The 17,479-nt window shown below is 39.5% G+C and overlaps 1 protein-coding gene across 2 annotated transcripts in view; it reads left to right on the forward strand.

The window, feature by feature from the left end:
• TMTC2 (transmembrane O-mannosyltransferase targeting cadherins 2) overlaps positions 1–17,479 on the forward strand; it is a 449,447-nt gene that overhangs the window by 41,736 nt on the left and 390,232 nt on the right. The gene's annotated exons all lie outside the window — the stretch shown is intronic.

The raw sequence follows: 17,479 nt of genomic DNA on the forward strand, positions 1-17,479 counted from the left end.
AACTGTGCCTACCATTATGCATGAGCCTATTGTCTGAAAGCAATTCTCTGCATGCAAGCATTGACTAGGAGATAATTTCTAAAAATAATGGAGTAAGGGGGACAATTGACTGATTTAGCAGACTCATTGGAAAATATTCTAGGTTGAGGTTGGTGGAAGACAGAAACGGGGATTAAAATATGCAAGCTATTTAAACATTTATGGAAAAGTCAATGCGTAGCCCTGACTAAATTTCTAAGCTTCGTGTAATGATGTGTGTGATTATATAGGATGTAATTTTTTTTCCAAAGTGCTATTCTATCCACAGTTGTGTTCGCCTCCTCATGAGATAAATATGGCAAGTAGTATAATCCTCATTTTAGAAATAAAGCAGTGACAGTCCTGAGATGACATTGACCTACCCCAGTCCATGTTCTGGTTATTGATAGAACAAGAAGTAGTGCTTTCTGCTTGAGCAGTGATTTTATGCACACACTGTGTGGCCGGTTCACTTTTGCTGGGTTGTTTCTGGAAGAACTGTAAGGTTTTTTTTCTTTGTGTATTTTGCAAATTGTTCACCAGCTTTCCCATTCCTGCCTTTATAAAGGAGTATCCTAATGAATTATGCATCAGCATTTGATTTAAAAAAGGAAAATCAGAGAACTTCCATTTAAGTTGTATTCTCACATGGAAACATACTACTTTTTACATGGTTTTCTTTTCCCCTAAGATTGTTTGGGAAAGAATGATTTAAATACTAATGTGAAGTCTCTAATGCTTCCACCTCAAGAATACATGATTTACTAAGCTGTAGAACAGAGATAGTCTTAAAGGAAAATTAACATCTGTTGTGTTACAAAATTCCACCCCCCCCACATTGCACTGAGTTTCAATTAAACCCATTCTAAGAAATGAAGTGGATTTTGACCATCATCCCTAATTTTTGCCTCATGTTTCCATCACTTGACTTTAACATGCTCTAAGTCATTTATCTTAAGACTTGTGGGTAGGGCATAGTGCTATGGCATAGTAGGCTAAGCCTATGCCTGCGGCACTGGCATCCCATATGGGTGCAGGCACATGTCCCAGCTGCTCCTCTTCAGGTCCAGCTCTCTGCTTATGGCCTGGGAAAGCAGTGGAAGATGGACCAAGTGCTTGGGCTTCTGTACCCACATGGGAGACCTAGAAGAATGGCTTCGGATCAGCTGAGCTCCAGCTATTGTGGCCATTTTGGGAATGAACCAGCAAATGGAAGACCTTTTTCTCTGTCTCTCCCTCTCTCTGTCTGTAATTCCACCTTTCAAATAAATATTTTTTTTTTTTTTAAAAAGACTTGTGGGTTTTTTTTTTCATGGTTTGTGTTTTTTCATTGTGTCGCCATAGTACCTACCACAGAGCCTGACACATAGCAGGCACTCATTAATTATATATTGAACAAATGAATGGGGATTCAATTATTCATCATTTGAAGTGAAAGAGGAACACAGCCACAGAACTAACCAAAACGTCTTAACGAGAATAGTTGCTAGATCTCAGGTCTTTTAATTTGGTCCAGGAAGGAGTCTGAGGCAGAGAGTAATGGTACTGAACCTACTGCAAACCAGGCATTCTGCATCAAAGGGGAGAGGCTGAGAAGCAGTACTTTACATTTGTTTAATTTAGGAATGCCCACTGAAGTTTTCTAGGCCCCGTTAGCTGTGATTGGGCAAGGACTCCTGAGAGTTGGACTTTAATAGGGCCTTTTCTGCAATACTAACCAAGGCCTAGGCTGGGGCCATTGTCAAGGACTGGAGAACTTCTGAAAATGTGCTCGGCCTACTCTGTGCGCCATGAGGCACCTGCTCTGGAGAGCAGAGTGTACGCTTCCCAGCTGAAGAAATATCGAAATTGCAGCCCCGCTTTGACATTGATAGCGCATGGCCCTGACGAAGCCACTTAATTTTCCTGAGTTCTGCTTTTTTCATCATTAAAAGGACAGCAACAGGAGGAATTTTGAATTTGTTGTAGGAGCTAAAGATAATATATGTAAAGTGCCCTGGGAAAGGAAAACCTTAGCCAGTTTCCTTTTGACGTAGATGATGTTTGAGCACAGGACATTGAGACCTTGCAAGCCAGACTGAAAATGCAGAAGCAGTCATTAATTTTGGAGTCTCAGATGTGAGTGCCATGATGCGTGTTAAGAATCCATTATTACCTTATGAGGAGTAAAGAGAGAGTGGCTGTTCAGTCAAAATCCTTCATCTGTGACTTTTAAATAGGAGAAACATATCAATTATAACTCTTGTTAGACTTGAAGAAAATAAAATTGTTGGAAGGAAACTTGGAAAGAGACTGATAATCAATTGTCAGATTTATATTCCATCATAAATCCTTTAAGATAGGCTGGTAAGACTCTTTGAGAACATATGGCCATTACTAAATCTTGTTATTGTCTCACATTTTATTTCTTGTGGATAGCAGTATCAATTTGTACTTCCCTCGGAAAAATGAGTGACTCCCTTATATTTGACAATTTCATATTTGTACAATAAACATCTGTCTATTCTTGATGTGGAGATGATACCTATGAACTGGAGATGGGCCTGCAGTCCATTGTGAACTGATCACTTTGAATTTTTAGATCATTTATGATTAATAATGCAAAATTTATGAATGCTCCTTTTTTGGTAGGAGAATAGAAAATTATGAACTTATAATAAGAGGTATTTCTTTTTTAAAAAAGATTTACTTATTTATTTGAAAGGCAACGAACAGACACAGAAGGAGAGACAGAGGGAGATATCCTCCATCAGCTGATTCACTGTCCAAACGGCTGCAATGACCATAGCTGGGCTGGTCCAAAGCCAGGAGCCAGGAGCCTCTTCCAGGTCTCCCATGTGGGTGCAGGGGCTCAAGGACTTGGGCCATGCTCTGCTGTTTTCCAGGCACCTTAGCAGGGAGCTGGATTGGCAGTGGAGCAGCCAGGACTCGAACTGGTGCCCATATGAGATGCTGGCGCACATATGGGATGCTGGCCTGGCAGGCCACAGTTTTAAACCACTGCACCACAATGCTGGACCCAAGATATTTCTTTTTTAAACTGTTGATGCAAGAGCTTTTCTTTCTTTTTTTCTTAACCACTGGTAGAAAATAGTTTTGAAAGACATCCAGGTGTCCATATCTGAAAGTAGAGTTATGAGAGATTATTTTTGGGGGAGATTGTTTTTGCTAATCTCCCAAAGGTAATCAAAAGTATAAAACCAAATGTATAATGAAAGTAAGTTTTCTTTTCACCAGTCACCTTCCTAGACTTACTTTTGTATTAAATGTTACCTTTCTAATACTTGGAAGTTTTCAATAGATGTGGATTTATTTATCTAATTTCATTAGATATGAATTTATTTGTGCCAAGTGTTCATTTTCTATTGAGAGGTTGCTTTAGAATACCTAGATTATGGGTTATGGATCACATTTTTGGAATGACTAGTTCATAATATTTTCATTCTCATGAATACTTTGATTGATATCCTTTCAGGAAAATTGTTCTGAGTTTGAGAGTGGTTCTTAGTAGTTTGTAGTGTGCATAGATTGAGATTTAAAACACACAGAGTGGGGTGGACATTTGGCACAGAGGTTGAGACACCACTTGGGACACTTGTAGCCCACATCTTAGTGCATCGGATCAAGTCCTGATGCTGCTTCCAATTCCAGCTTCCTGCTGATGTACACTCTCACTCAAGTACTTGGATTCTTCCCACCCAAGTTGGAGACTCACATTGAGATTCGGGCTCCTGGCTTTAGCCTGACCCTGTCTAGGCTGTTGCAGGTAGCTATGTGAGGAGCACACTAGCAGAGGGGAGTTGATCTGTCTGTCTGTCTCTCTGCCTTTTAAATAAATAAAATATGAAAATAAACATTTTTAATAAGAAACAAAAACACCTACACTCTTGATGCAGGCCGCATACATACGAAGTGATGATAATGAGAGGATAATGATACTTAAGGGTCTTTTTTCCTAGCCTCTTGCCCTCCCTAAATCTTTGAGTTTCTCATATGTGCCAGGTATTAGCCTAGGCACTTCACAATTTGCTCTCTCCCTAACAGACTTGCCAATGACCCTGGCAGGAAGGCACTGTAGATATTTTATAAATATGGCAACTGAAGCTCAGAAATTGGCAGTGGGTCTAAGGTCACATAGCTAGAATGTGACAAATCGAGACTCTGAACCCAAATGGTATGGTCCAACCAGTCATACCATAGCGCCTTTGCATTGGTATATGTCTTTCCAAGAGCTCCCTTTCTTTCCAGAGCCATAGGAGTGACCTATTAAATAAGGAAAGCCAGTTTCTTGGTTCCTCTTCTAATGTTCCTCCTTTGCATTGGCTTTTAAAAAATAATTAGAGGAAGAAAAACCTAGTAACATTTATTTTATTCTTTTACTCATTATAATGCTCATTATAGAATATAGAATAAGAAAATGGAGGAATTAAACTGTAATTCAACTACCTCCACACAGAATGAGTCTTAGCCCTTTGCTAGTTTTCTTCTAACACTTCTCCTTTTCCATGTATATATTGATGTCTTCTTTTACTGAGATTAACTTATGTTATTCATAGCCATTTGTATTTTGGACTTTGTATTTTCCACATGATTCTCTTATTGGTGTGGTTGAATGTTTCCTAGAGACGGCTGCTTGGCAGGCATGGGACCACTCCTAATTTTTTTAAGCTTATGCCTTTATCTTATTTTCCTCCATCTGTGGATGGAGGAAAGGATAGCTCCATAGTATAGCTTCATCTTAAAGCATACCAGCTGCAGAATATTGCAAGAAAGGCAAAAAGCAAAAAGTGGAGAAATAGCAGAATACTGGATGGCTGATCCCATTATAAATGCAGTTAAGCACTTTCAACGTTTCGTATCTGTTATGTTAGTGTCTGCTGTTAGTATTCTTAAGATGTAACCTTAAGAAGCGAAGCCAAGAATGTGAAATCCCTCATAGAATGGGATCCAGTCTTTGCCTCCTGTGTGATCCTTCTCCAGGTGACCAGGCAGTGTCCAGGCTTTATAAAGCACACATTAGAATGGCTTGGCTTGCCAGACCTTACTCCTGTCCCCCCACCTGACTTACCTGGCTACAGTGCCTGGCTCTCTGCTGGTCATCCTGTTCAGAGAACTTTGGTAAGAGAGATGGATTTTTTTTTTTTTTATTATACCTCTAGAGCTTGGTATACAAAGGGAATTACTTCACATTGGTGTGGCATTGTTTTAAGCTTCTTAGAGTCTATGAAACATTTGTTTTTAGTAAAGAGATCTTTCTAATTTGAGAAGTCAAAAGTAGTAGAGGGCATTTAACAAAAAACATCAGGCCCTGCCTGCCTCACCCGCTCTTTGTCTTAGAGTTGTAGTTCCCCAAAACAACCTCTGTCATCTCTCTTTGAGCTTTCTTTGGCTGTGGGTTTCTGTGTATTTGAAATAATAAGAGAGTGGCCTTGAAGCCACCCAGACTTGAGTTCCAACTTTGGCACTTCCCAGTTATTATGCCTTAAAAAAAGAAGTCTGTGATACCCTGGCCACTTTGCACAACGTTGATTTACTGGAGCCAGATTTGTGAGCGCCTTGTGACTGTTGAGCGTTGTCTTTAAATCCACATTCAGGACAAAGATTGCTAAGCGTCAGCACATTGTTTTGTGTCGTTGTATGTCACGTACATGTTCTTCCGTGAAGGCAGTGGTTTCAGAGTAATCTCAGGCTCAGAGACAAGAGACTGAGGAAGCAGGTTTCAGGATGAAGCCATCTTGAAAACAAGATGGCCACAGTTCAGTTCTCTTGACCTTGTTGTACCTCCCTGCTCCTTTAGAATTCTAATCGACACACTGGCAGCGTGAGGTCTGCAAAACTAGGCGCTAAAATTTTCTAGCATTGTAAAAATGGAAAAGGAGGACTACTAGATATCTATTTTGTCTTTTTCAAGTATGTACGTTGTTCTGTGTTTGCACACTGAAAACTATCGCATTCAGTGTAGTTAAGCAGCTATTTCTAGTAGCTTGGGGAGAAGCAGACATCTTCAACAAGGTAATTATTTTAAGTGCATCCATAGCTATGTAATGTGCACATGTGTTTGTAATTACGGTTGGAGCATTTAGAAACATGTGCCAGATTTATCAGCGTTTATACATTCAACAGATGACAAAAAAATCCTATTTAATATTGACTGCTACCTTTACAAAGGTGCATTGTCTGTGAGTTTGCAAAGCTTACTACCTGATAATGGTCACAACCTGAATTTGCTGTGTAATGTGTAGCACAAAATACTGTGCTGGGTAACCTAACAGGCTTATCGCTGTACTGAGTGAATGTTGCTGTGTAGGTTGCCAATGTAGGGCTCCAGAGTGTCTGGCCGTGTGGTGGTAAGATTTGGCATGCATGAGTTCAGGGTTTATCCTCATCTTTTAAAGGAAGAAAATTACATGTTAGTGAACACAGTAATATTTTCAGCAAGTAGAAATAACATGCTGTCATAGCATAATTTATGAGACGTATTTAGTAGGCCATATACAAATTTTAGAACAGTAGGAATTTTGGCCTAAAAATTTATATTTGTTTTTTCTTAACAAAGCTATAGGCATCAGAGCCCTCCATCTACATACTTGACATGTATCTTAATTTGTTTACTTATCAATTTATTGAACGTTTTAAGCGTATTACTATAAATTACAGGCTTTATTTTTTGGCAAAATGAAGAAAAATAGCACATGTGGGATACAGCAGAAGTAATGTCTCAGATATACAGTTATGTGTGCACCACAATAAACTGCTGTGTAATCAGGAACCAGTAAACCAAGTAAGTGTGTAGTTGACAAGGTTGTGTTTTACTAGGGATAGATTGTACAATGAATAACGAAATGGCTCTGGCTTCAGTTCTTGGGGCATGCTAATATATGCAGAAACAGTATACAGCCAGTTCTTGATTCATAGGAAGTTTATCTCATTTGTAAGCTGTGAGGGTTTCCCCTTTTTTACCTCCTCCTTTATGGCCTCTTTCCCTGCTCATTTTCATGTTAACCAGTGGTGAGGCTTGGAAAATGCTTGGGGCAGAAGAGTCATGATTTATTTGGTAGAGATTCTGGGTAGTGATTATTGAAGCTAAGAATGGTTAAAGTGTTTTGTGGCTGTGAAGTTTTAGGGTTACTTATTTATGCATTCAAACAGTTATTCAGCTTTCTCTATCAAAGACAGTTTCAAGTGGACTCTGGCTCTGTGGTGCTGATTCTGGAAGCTTAAAATTCTGTATCATGCTTTACTATTGCTATGTATGCAGATTGCTTTATTCTGACTATTGTCTTCTTGAAAAACGGGGATAACCACATTGTGTTTTTAGTTATCATCATCTTTAAGGCTCAGTGAACAACTGAGCATGGTAGCTGTTGACAGACACATGAGGACTAATTTGGATTTCCAGCTGTGTGGAAGCGGGGTTTAATCTGTATTTCTGTAGGTCACACAATTAAGTAATTTTATAGTTCTAATTTGGAGATTTTCTGGCACCTACCTTCAAGACTGTTAGCTGGAGCTTGGAATATGGTAAAGCATAGATTCCTCCTGGATGCCATCCAAATGGGGTTAATTGCCCTGAAAGGACCTTGTTGTCACGGAATTCCAAAGCATGGATACTAATACCAGCCTCATTGTGGGATGTTAGTGGGTTATATTTACATAATTACAGCAATTACAGGCCTTGACTAATATATAAGAAACCTTTTTTAAAAGGTTTTTGATTTTAATTGTTCTTAGAGAGCATCTCTTTATTTTCATTAAAATCAGTTCCATTTGTGAAGTACTTTCTCTAACTATTATGCACACATAAATACAGTTAAGAAAGCAGGTTGAATAGCAGAAATGATGCAATTAAGAAAGGGTGAATATTGCAAAAGATCATTCATTTTAAACCTGCTGAATTACAAATAGTGAATTCATTGCTGTGACTGAGGGTAGCATAGCATATGTACTTCAAGACCCGAGTAATTGCTACAAACTTCGCAGATAATTCAGCTCGACATATATTGTGTACTACTATGTTACCAGGCGTAGTGGTGTTTGGGATTCAAAGAAGAATAAATACACAGTGTGTACACCAGGTTCTTCTTGTTGCAGAGTTTAAGATTGAGGAGATCAACATGAAGTAGCTAACTCAGTTTTCTTTTGGGGGTGGCTGGGACAGGTGGATGTGTCTTTCCAAGAAATGTTTGGTCAGCCCAGGTGAGTAGTCTTACTCCATGATGTCTCGTCTGTCGCTGACTTGCCTTTAAATATCCACTTCTTGGTTCCGAGTACAAGTTATTTTTGGAGATCCTGATTTTGATTGTTAGACTGGCGGCAAAGAAGCCGCTGGAAGACAGGGCAATAGTAGTGAAGAGAATAAGGGAAGTGGTGACAGTACAGCTATTTTATCTACTACCTTTGTAGTGGACACATCGCCAAAGCTATTCTGTGGCTAAACTTGTATAGTTATTTATAGGTTGTAAAATGACATGAAGGATATTTCTCAGTAAATATTTTAGATTTATGTAGTTGTGGAACTAGTTGGAGAAACTATGTGTCCTTCAACTTTAGTAACCAGGATATAAAAAGACAGTGTTTAGCCCACAGATATTAATTTTGAGGGCTCATATTAGGATCAAGTCACTTCCTCGTTATCATTGCTGTCAATATTTTAATCTTTTATTGACGAATTTGTGAGTGAATCCATTTATCCTGCCAGTACCAGCTGTACCTACCATGTGCCTGATCTTGGGCAAATCACACCAGCTATGCGGGTGATTCTTTCAGGCCTTGATAGTAAATAACTCAGATGATCAGATAGTTGTCCTGTTGGTGATGTGAGAAGTCTTACATAGGTCAATGTGTTAGTTTTCTGCTGCTGCTTAGCAGATTGCAATACATCCTAGCAGGCTTGGCTGCAGTATCAGCTCAGGGTCTAACAAGGCTGAAATCGGGACATGAACTGGGTTCTTCCCTAGAGACCCTGGGAAAAGTCTGCTTCCAAACTCATTCAGGTTGTTGGCTGAACCTAGTTTCTTGTGACTGTAGGTCTAAGGTGTGTATGTCTTTACTGGCTATCAATGGAGGCCATGCTCTGTTACCAGAGACCACTGAAAATGCTTCCCCTGTGGCCTCTCCTTTGTCAGAACCAGCCTACAGTGGGTGTGCTGAGTCTGACATCCGCTTCTGCCACCAGCCAGAGAAAATGCCTTGCTTTTGAAAGATTTGTATGAATTCATTTTGTTATAATCGCAGGAGCAATACTAGTGGATATTGCTGCCTATGACACTTACTCTTAGAAATAGAAGAGGAGCACAGAAATCCAACTAGAGAAGTTGAGAAATGACTACTTCCTACAGGAAGCAGTCCTGGAGCAGGCTGGACATGTATTTGGGCTAAACTCTTATCTCAACGTCTGGCTTCGTCATTGTGATCCACCCAGTATTTACTGGGGACCTGTGTCAGGGTCAACTCAGGCACTGTGAGAGATTCAATCTCTCTAGTCATGAAATGGGGATAATTATATCTTCTTTGAAGAACTCTTGTGAGAATTAGTAGTTATATAAATAAAGGATCTTACAAAAATGGAGCTCTCAAGGGAAACGATGTGACATATAGGGGAGAATCTGAGATTTGTTGCCGGTGGTAAGGAAACATTGACATAGATGAACTCACCTCTTCTGCCTCCTGTTTAACTGAGAGTTATTGAATCCTGAACTTCTGGGCTGGAAAGAGGGTGATGTAATGGAGATAGTTACCTTGAACACAGAATTTTAGGGAGGGATCCCCGAAGTCAGCACTGACATATAATATGAAATGCCATTAATGCAAAATATCTGTTTCAAACCAAATGTCAAAATAAAGGCAGAATCAGTAACTGGTCATCCTGAGTCATGTTGGAGTCTAAGGCAAAAGATAAGTAGGGATAGTTTCCTGTCTTCATTTTTTTTCATTAATTTTGATTTTATGAACTATTTATTAGCTTATTTATTTTGATTATTGAGTTTTTACAAAGACTTGTTTATTTCCTTATTTATTAAAATAATTATTTGCAATTGTCAAGTTACTTATACAGAATTATTTTTAAGAAATTTTATGTATTTATTGAGAGGCAGAAAGAGAGAGAGAGAGAACTGACTGACAAAAAGAGAGAACTGCCGTCCCCTGGTGTGCTCAGCCAGGTCTGGGCCAGACTGAAACAGCAGCTGGGATCTTAATTTGGGTCTCCTGCTTATACCGTAGAGATCCAAGTACTTGAGCCATCACCGTTCATTCCTAGTGTGTGCATTAGCAGCTGGAATGTGAACCAGATTTGGGCCTCGAACCCAGGCCCTCTGATAGGGGATGTGGACATTCCAAGTGGTCTCTTACCCACTGCACCAAATGCCTGTCCCTGGAATTCTTTTTTATTTTGAAGTTGCTTTATTCCAGTATTAGCGAAGTACTATTCCAGTGCTCATGTAGTAACAGGTCTGTCAGGCTTTTTTTAAGTCTGTCAGTTTTTATTTTTTGGCTTCATTCCTCTTTGATTTCACTGACTTTATAATCATTCTTTTTAACCATTGCGTTCTATTATGCATGCTTCCCAGTAATATAAGTGGTTAGGGTAATTGCCACATAATATCAGAATGACTTTTTTTATTTCAAGCTCTTACTACATTATGTTTGCCTTCCACAGCCTTGTCAGAAAAGGCTAAAATTTTCTATGGTCTGGGCATGATTCCCGTGATGGATATTTAGGCCATGATTGCTATATTATTGCTAACGTTTTAGCATTTCTGAGAAGTACAAACCAAGATTGCCACTTGCTTTTTTGAATGTGTTCCAAACAATAGACATCACCTAAGAATAGATAGTTGGAAAATATTAGAAATTGGTAGTTAATCCAGGGTGAAATGAAATCTAATGCATATCCCAGTTATCAAGCTTTTAAGACGTAGTAGGAAGACAATCCTTTTCTTTTACACTACAGACTAATACATGCCCTGCTTTTAGAAACTACTATGATACACCCATGATTTTAGATGTTCTTAAACCAGTTAGAAAGTCCATCGAGGTATAGTTTAATCGATCTGAGGGAACAGTGCTTCTATTTAGAAATTGTTCTGAATGATTCAAGCATTAAATGCTTAATGCTGTGACTGTTTTTCTGAATAGTTCTAGTTACAACTAGAATTATATAATTGTGATATTGCTTATACTTCCCATCCTTTTAGGAGACTTATATCACATTGATATTGTGGCAAATTTAAATAACAAATATAACAGTAATTCAGCCAAATAATTTCTTCCTAAATTATATTCAACTGTTCAGTTGAACAGTCCAACTTTTTTTTTTTTTTTTTTTTTTTGACAGGCAGAGTGGACAGTGAGAGAGAGAGAGAGAGACAGAGAGAAAGGTCTTCCTTTGCCGTTGGTTCACCCTCCAATGGCCGCTGCGGCCGGCACACCGCGCTGATCCAATGGCAGGAGCCAGGTACTTATCCTGGTCTCCCATGGGGTGCAGGGCCCAAGCACTTGGGCCATCCTCCACTGCACTCCCGGGCCACAGCAGAGAGCTGGCCTGGAAGAAGGGCAACCGGGACAGAATCCGGCGCCCCAACCGGGACTAGGTCCAACTTTTTTTAAATATCAGATCTAAAATGACATTGCTAGGAGAATAATAGAAATAATTAAAATTGTTATGTGCAGCTCTGTTTACAAATGAATTTGAACCTACATTCAAAGCATCCTCACTGTGGGAATCAACAGTTCTGTTTACTGCTTTAAAGCAGCTACTCTGTGGGAAACTTTTAAAAATAGCCGTATTAATAATATATTTATTTAAAATGGCAAGCAGCTCTGTATACAGCAGGAAGGGAGCAGGAAGTAGATGCCTCTATGAGCAACATAATAGGCCTACAGTTTGGTTTTGTTTATATCCGTATCGCAAATAGTTCGGGAGTACAAATGGATAAATATTCAGAAGGAAAAGATGAAAAACACAGGACTCTCCAAGTACAGGTTTCATTGTTTGTACAGAAACTTGAGGTTGGCTTAAATCTGTGATGCTCATGCTTACTGATAGTAAACCATAAACATCCCATTGAGCTTTTTTTTAATACGCATTTTAAAAGGAGAATATTTTGTCTTTCTGATACCTAAATACTAATGCCCAAAGGGAGACAGTTCTCTGATGTTATTTGAAGGAGTACATTCGAAGGAAAGCATTTTGGGTAATGATGTGGAATAATAAATGTATGTTGAGAGAAGGAAAAAAAAAAAAGTCCATTGGTGTGGAAAACAAACTGCAGATTCCCTCTCACTTTTTTCATTTACTAGGCAGCGTTGGGTTGCTGTGGTAGTTTTATTTTTGTCATCCTTTGAAATTTCTAGTAGTTCCAAGTTAAATAAGCTAGTGCAAGTCATGGTCCAGTATAATTACATATTTTGTTTCTGTTCTATTCATTTGTAAGTTTGCCATGCACAACTAGCAGAAATTACTGTGACCCTTAAATTAACATGTTGGGTACACACATATATTATCTGTAATGTACAATTAAAGATGCCTTATTTGTTCGTTAAAGTGGTTCTTACCAATGGTGAGTTGTTAGAGTGTTTAACATACAGAAATGGATTTTTATTGTTTTAGCTACATGAACAGGATTTTTTTTTACCTATAAGGTAGTTTATTAGAACATTTCTTATGATTCTAATTATTCAAAAATCATCTGTGGCCTTTTAAAAATTTTGTGATCACCTATTGAATGACAGTGACATTTGTGTTCCATATGAATGCACAAACAGTTTTAGTAGTTACTTGTTTCCTTTCTTAAAGAGACACAGGCAACACATTGGCTTTCAAGTTCATTTGGTTTTGTAATGTTTTTCAAGTTTATTGTTATGTGATGTGTTTAAGAATAGAAAATGCTTCCCTCTGAGTCACTTGGAATGAATTGTTGATCTAGTAAGCAAATATTTGTATGAAGTGAGAATTCTAAATCATTTGCCACCAAATACTTACACATTTTGAGGGTATTGTGACAAACTAGAACCAAGTACTATTGTTATATTAATTCAGTCATCAAAGAACTAATAAAAACAATAATTTATAAATAGTTCATAGAAAGGTACTTGATAAATGCTTTTTGTATGAATGAGTATGGCAGTGCTTGGATCATAGTGTCCAACTTTTTTTAAGGCTTATTTATTTCTTTGAAAGTCAGAATTACAGAGAAAGAGAGAGAGAGAAAGAAAGAGAGATAGAGGTCTTCCATACACTGATTCATTCCCCAAATGGCAGCAATAGCCAGTGCTGAGCCAGGCTCAAGCCAGGAGCCAGGACCTAAATCCAGCTCTTCCACGTGGGTGCAGGGGCCCAAGGGCTTGGACCATCCTCTGCTGCTTTCAAAGCTGCATTAGCAGGGACCTGGATCCAAAGTGAAGCAGCTGGGAACCAGCGTTCATATGGGAGGCTGGTATTGGAGGAGGTGGTATAACCCGCTATGCCACAACTCTGGCCCCAGTACCCAACTTTTTTTACAGCGCAAAATATTGTGGACACTTGAAGCTGAGCAGGACATCTGTCTGCCCTTCAAATGCTCAGATTCCCCAGGCTCTTCATGGGCATGTCATGGCCCTGTGATTTAGTTCTGGCCCATGGGGTATAAGTAGAAAAGATGTGTGTAACCTGATCAGTGACACTTCTTTTCCTACTTCCTCTGACTGGAATGGCAGGATGACCCTTGGATCAAAATTGGCCAAAAAAGTAAAGAAAATGCCTGGAGTTCAAGAGACCAGAGCAGTAAGATAGAAAGGCTCTGGGTCCTTCTTCCTAAGGGCCTGCCATTTCTAGCATTGGACTGTATATTTACATAGACGGGATCACATTCCTTCTTGTGTAACTCACTATTATTTTGGAATTTCTATTTGTTTTCGTTGAACTTAATTCTGTCATAAGCCATGATGAGGCAGATTTTAAAATTGTCAGAAAGATATCAAGATAATTGAGTTGAATAATGGACATATTCAACATATTCATATTTAGGAATAGCAGGAGTGTAATTAAGGCCAGAGTTCAGAATTCTCCACCTTTATGTGGATAAAAGTTGATAGATATGAATCCAGGAAGGTTGACTTAGATACAGAGGAATATAAGAGAGAGTTGGCTTTTTAAAACCAGTGTGGTAGAACAGTACTGCTGTTTACTCCATGAATCCTAGTTTTTTAGCATGATTGATTGTTATAAAAATGAAATGGAACATGCATGGTAAATTGCTTTGTAAACCATATTTGGAGTAACCAGTGCACTTGAACATGCATAAATCATGAATGAAATCACAATGTAAATTCAAATTGTGCTTCCTAATATCCATTTAATATATATTCATAAGGGAAAATTTATCCTCTGCTGCTGATTAGAGTAGTAGCAGGTGCTCTGACTTTTGTGGTACCAGAAAGCACTATATTTCATTGAAGTCGCAAATACAGCCTCATTTGAGGAATAAATCTTTGTCACTGGTTGACCTTGCTATGGAAGGGAATGTGCATTCTGGAAAGGTGGAGTGTGGTGGGTGTTTGGACACTGTGTAATCTTTTTTGAACACTGCTAAGTAGCCCAACATAGCTCTAGGCTGGGGAATACTTGTATAGCAAGCAAAATAAAACAGAAATCTCTTCCTTTTGGTGCATACTATCAAATGGCTACTTCTCCCTTCCTTGCTATTTCTTCCTCCATTTCTGGGTCTCTATCACTCACTCCCCCGAGATACACAAATAGTGTAAAGGCTTCACAGAGAAGGTCTTTTATTGGGTTAGGAATTTAAACTGGCTTTGTATGCTCTGGACTTAACAGATATTTAGAGCTGACTGATTTTCTGACAGGTGTGTGTGAACTCATCCATGCCTCCCTTGTTGGATTGCCATGACCACAGCTTCCCAGCATTGTTTTGCTTTTCCCTCTGGCCAACACTTTCTCCTCTGTATCACAGACTTCTCTGTATGGGCCCCTTCCCTGTGGCCTTCTTGGGAAAGCTGTGAAATGGCTCCATACTGGCCCTTCCTTCTGCCAAACCCACCTGTTTGCAGGGAGTGCCTGCCCATCTGTGAGCTGTTCCCAGAAGGAGAATCCTTTAGGTTCTTCCAGGACCAGCCACCTGGTATTTCTCAGGATACAGACACCATAAAAGGTGACTTTCAAACTCCAGGACAGCATAAAATGCTCTGATTGTGGCCTTGAAGCGAAGAAGGTAGCACTTTTCCACCCCTTAGCACCTTACCCTGTTACCAGACAGTTATACACTCACTAAGTTAACAAGGAGTCAAATACTTTAGTTTTGCCCACTTTGAAATTTGTATTTTGATTTGCACTTTTCTGCATATCTGATTTATCTTTAAGGCCTGGGTCCAAAGTCTTATTTTAATATTTAATTGCATACACTTTTCAAGCATAAAAATTGTTTATCTGTTTTTTCTGTAAAGAAGGCTTTCCTAGGGATAGCTTTTATTTTTAAAAGTTCTAATGCAGGCTGTATTACAGCTCAGATGTGCAGAGAAAATGAGAGGTTTATCCTTTATATATGACCTGACCTTTCTTATCTCCTAGATAGATCATGGTGAAGGGAAGCCAATGTATAATGAAATAGAAGAAACATTGTCTAGGGCAGTGATTTAGACTGTGTCTTGGGGCCAGAGTTGTGGCGTAGTAGGTTAAGCCACTGCCTGTGATGCCAGCATCCCATATGGACACCAGTTCAAGTCCCATCTTCTCCACTTCTGGTCCAGTTCTCTGCTAATGTGCCTGGGAAGGCAGTGGAGGATGGCCAAGTGCTTGGGCCTCTGCCACCCATGTGGGAGATGCAGATGAAGCTCCTGGCTCTGGCCTAGCCCAGCCCAGACAGTTGAAGCCATCTGGGTACTGAAGATCAATCTCTTCAGCACCCTTTCCCCCCACCCCAGCCCCATCTCTGTAACTTTGCCTTTCAAATAAACAAACACTTCTTCTTCTACTACTTTTTTTTAAGTATCTTTAAGGTTTGTCCACCTGCTCCTTTCAGATGTCATGTGAGTGTATGGAAGAGGAAGTGAGACCCTGGGTGGAGAAGAAGAGCTCCTTAGGTCTATACGGAGTCTCTGGGGTTCTCACCTGTTCCTGTGGCTGGTATTGATGTGATGAGGAACACAGACGGCTGAGATGCCATTAGTTCTTTTTTCTCTTGAAGGAATCTAGACAGATCCCTTTGTTTGGATCCCAGTATTCTTGCATTTTTTTGTGTTTCTTTTTCCTTTTTTTTAAAAGACTTACTTATTTTAAATGGGAGGTGGGGGGAGGGAAGAATCTTCCATTCGGTGGTTCATTCTCCAAATAGTGGAAATGGCCAGGGCTGGGCCAGGCTGAAGCCAGGAGTCTGAAACTGTATCTGGGTCTCCCATGGGGTGGCAGAGGCCCAAGCACTTGCGTTGTCCACTGCTTTCCCAGGCACATTAGCAGGGAGCTGGATCCAAACAGGAGCAGCTGGGATTTGAATTGGCACTCTGATATGGGATGCCAGCATTGCAGGCTGCAGTTTAGCTTGCTTTGCTGCAATGCCTCTCTCTCTCTCTCTTTTTTTTAACTTGTATATTCTCTATTGTGGTACATAAATCAATATCACACTCATTCCTCAGATTCCAGCATTAGCCCTATCTATTCAACAGGTGCCTTTCTGGTAGCTTCATTTCTTACTAATTTGCCTTTTCTTTTAATTTCTTTAACACTGTGGAAAATATGATTCCTTAGTTGTATATTTCATATTTTTTCTCAGAATTTCCTATAATTTCCCCATTGCTGTCCTTAGCTTCTTAATTAGATCATATGCTCACGTAGAGAAAAGTTTTTTCTTTTTTTCCCTTTTTATAATTAAACAAGTATATATTAGGTGTTTGGTAACCAATTGATCCATAAATATAAAACTTTGACTGCTGTTGACATACTTGTTAAATTATATGCATTAGACACTCGGGATTTTCTTATGGCAATATTTGCCAACTATATTTGTTATTTGTGTGTTTGAGAGAAACCTTGTGGAATTTGACCTTTTCATACTTTCATTGAAGAGAGCAAGCAATCAGGTGCTGTTTCACTTGGAAATGCTTTTGTCTGCAAGTAACAGGAAACCCATCTCTGGTGACTGAGACAGATGGAGGCTCTTCTTTCTCAGATGCCAGGAAATCCAGAGGCCAGCAATCACCTGCCTAATGGTTGCTGCATTGCTAAGTATCCGGGCTGCATTCTGGGAAGAAAGAAATGGGGGAGGCAAAGAGTGGGAAGAAGCACATTTGCCAGGTCTTTTGAAAACGTTTGCATTTCTAGGAGCGACATACACTTTCTGGCCAGTAAAATTCTCCTTAGATTTCCTCACATGGACTAATGTCTGGAGGGTTGCTGGGAGCAGGGGCTGGTGGAGGGTGGGTGCAGGCACCCAACCATGTCCCATAGAAATCCCAAGTAACAGTTTAGGTGCCT

This window comes from Oryctolagus cuniculus, chromosome 11 (assembly GCF_964237555.1).
Source record: "Oryctolagus cuniculus chromosome 11, mOryCun1.1, whole genome shotgun sequence".
Lineage (NCBI taxonomy): Eukaryota > Metazoa > Chordata > Mammalia > Lagomorpha > Leporidae > Oryctolagus > Oryctolagus cuniculus.